Source organism: Acyrthosiphon pisum, chromosome A2 (genome assembly GCF_005508785.2).
Source record: "Acyrthosiphon pisum isolate AL4f chromosome A2, pea_aphid_22Mar2018_4r6ur, whole genome shotgun sequence".
Taxonomy (NCBI): domain Eukaryota; kingdom Metazoa; phylum Arthropoda; class Insecta; order Hemiptera; family Aphididae; genus Acyrthosiphon; species Acyrthosiphon pisum.
In genome coordinates, this window is record NC_042495.1 from 37,006,253 (window position 1) to 37,009,408 (window position 3,156).

Consider the following 3,156-nt stretch of genomic DNA (forward strand, 5'->3'; position numbering starts at 1 on the left):
GTCCTCTTTAATAGGATCATATAAAATTTAGTCTTCTACACAAGCTATATTCATAGGAAACCTATTTAAAGGAATAATAAATTTAATTAACTGTTCTCGTGATTTACGGTGCAATCAGACATTTCAAATATCAAAACCATTGAAAACTGAATTGCGTCGAGTTAAAATTAAATATATATACATATTAGATTGGTAAACATAATAATACCCGCATTATACATATATTTTTTTCAATTCGCAATAGTTAGGTAGGTACTTATAATAATTTGAAACTGTAACGCGAGTTATTCTATAGAAATTACTTTTCAAAAGTAATTTCCATTACATTTTCATTACTTGGAAATAATTCTAATGAAATTACGTAACGATTACAAGCAAAGTAACGCCGTTACAGTGACGCGTTATTTTCGTTACGTTACTACCCAACACTGGTTAAATTCTATGTAGTATAATATACGCTATACAGGTTAGGTATCTCGGTTTGACGCCGTTTGAGTGTAGTTATCTCTGCAGTTTTAATATACTCCAGTTCACGGACAAATCGGCTTTAGTGTACCTACCCAGCTTTGTGCCTTTGTGAAATCCACCTAGATAGGAAACCACAAGTCACTGATTGGATTTAACACTTGGTATATTTTTTAACATGGTCGAAACTACAAACTGTCCAAACTTTTCTGAAAACAATCTCTGAAATTCTCATAAATTAATTAGGTAATTGAGTTCCTAGTTTTTGAGTAGGTACCTATATAAGCAACAAACATACATATTTTGGTTATATAAATTATAAGGTATAGTTTCCTACTTTTAAGGTCATGTAAACGCGACACTTGTACCTACCCGATCTTCCCTAGTAACCAATGGCAACCATTTATGAACAAAATAAAGTTTAAATTTCCACCGTGAATCTCAAGATCCCTCTTTGATTAGTAGCTCAAACCTACCTATACTCAAAGCTGGGCAGTAACTAGTTAAAAAGCTAAAAGTTAAGTTAAAAGTTACTTTTTTGTTAGCTTTTAACATAACTAATTAAAAAAAAAATAGAATGTAGATTCCTATTATGATTTCTGTGATTTATGAACTGTATATTATTTGCATTGATATTTCTGAGAACCGTGACGGAGGTATATCTATCGACAATTGCAGGTATGTATATTATTGTATTTATTACTTTACTATAGGCATATTATTATAGTACACACCATTTTATTCTGTGTATAATTATAGTACTGAGTGCCGATACTGAAATAAAATAATATAGTCTGTGCATTTGTTATTAATTTGTTTTACTTTACATTCAATGAAATAAAAAAACGTTTATGAGTAAGTTAAAGGTATTTAAAAAAAATAAAAGTAACCTAACTTTTAACTTAACTTAGTTATTATTTTCATGAAAATGTGTAACTTAACTTAATTACTCAAATTCAGTAAATTTATAAAACTAACCTTAACTTAGCTTAGTTATTTTTTATTTTAGGATAACTTAACTTTAACTAGTTAAAAAAATTGGTTAACTTGCCCAGCTTTGCCTATACTTACTTGCTCAAATAATAATATTGTTAAATGTCCTATTAAGTGCCTAGGTACCTGTAATCTGTGTAAGAGTATAAATTATACATTCACGATTTAACCGCGGCCGCGAGTATGTTGTCACCATTTTATAAAGCATATCATATTATTATACCAAAAAGTACATTCAGAATAAACCAAAATAACTTTGTTATTGCTCTGTAATAATGAGTGAATCGACCAATTTTATAACATTTAAAGGTACGAATGTTAATCAGGGAACCACGTAGGTATATAGGATTTTATTTTTATATTTTTAATTTTTAATAATAGTTATGAGCATTTTATAAAATATTTTCCCAACTGGTGGTCCGCAGACTCATCTCAAATGGTCTGCGAATGAAAAAATTTAAATTTTAAAAAATGAGCGAAATTATACTATATATTTTTTGATAGCGCCCAACAGCCAGATAATACACTTTCGCGACTGATGACAATTGTATACGGATATAAATAACATTCAGTCATGCGGGTATAGCTGAATTGTGATTTAACTTTCCAGAATATGGTGTAGTAGACAATGATGTTGTTAAGGGGGATCGCATGTCACGTATTTTTCGTTCTTTTTATAGACCAATAAGCGGTGGTAAATTACACATGCTTCCGAATGTCCAATTTTAATTTTTAATATATGTATGAATTCTTTGGAAAAATAACTAGACTTTCTAGGAAGTCGATTTTCAATTTTAAAGGACCATAAAGTTTGGACATTTTTTTTAAAATATCTCATGAAATAATTGCATTACATTTGTATTTATTTAGGGCTTTTTGGGTTTTATATCAAAAAAGTGGTTCCTACAAAACATAGTCTAGGAACTTGACCCTTTTTTCGAAATTAAAATCAAACTTCAGGAAGTATATTTAATTTACTACCGCTATTGGTATTTTTAATAGGTGATGCATAGAAGAATATATTTCGTTTTTCTCGATTTATTGACATGTGCTTGTGCGTGCAAGAGTGGCACACGACGGATTCTGAACGTATCTATGCGACTGTGCACATTAATGAATAATGATCATTTACTTCGCACACAACCACTATACTCGCGCCGGCGAGAGAACGCTTCTGGGCGGCGACCAAAATTCGTCCGATCTCGCGCATTCCCGCCACTAAACCTTCCCGAACGCTGGCCGCCGTCAACTCTGGCCGCCGCCGCCGTCGGGCCGCCGTCAAAGCCGCCGGTCGCGCGTAGCGTGTGAGGGAATTTACGGCGGCGCCTAGGTGGTAGAGTGGGAGAAATTTGGGTACGAAACCACGGAGCTCCGTCATTTGGAAGCGCCAACGAGAAGCGTTCTCTCGCCGGCGCAAGTATACACTGCGTGACGAGTATAAGACATCGAATTGCCTATACGCGACCCCTTATTAAATCACCGCCTTCAATCCCCTTCAGAAGTTAATTAGTAATTTTTTTCACTGTCGAAGTCGACAACTTTCAAGAAGAAATGCAAGATGAATTAATAGAACTTCGGAGCGACAACAACTTTATGAGTTCGTTTGATATAATACAAACTTATAAGAGTTTTGGTGTAAAAAAGATGGGATATCTTAACATTTCAGCAAACAGCATAACGTTTCCTCATGGATTTATC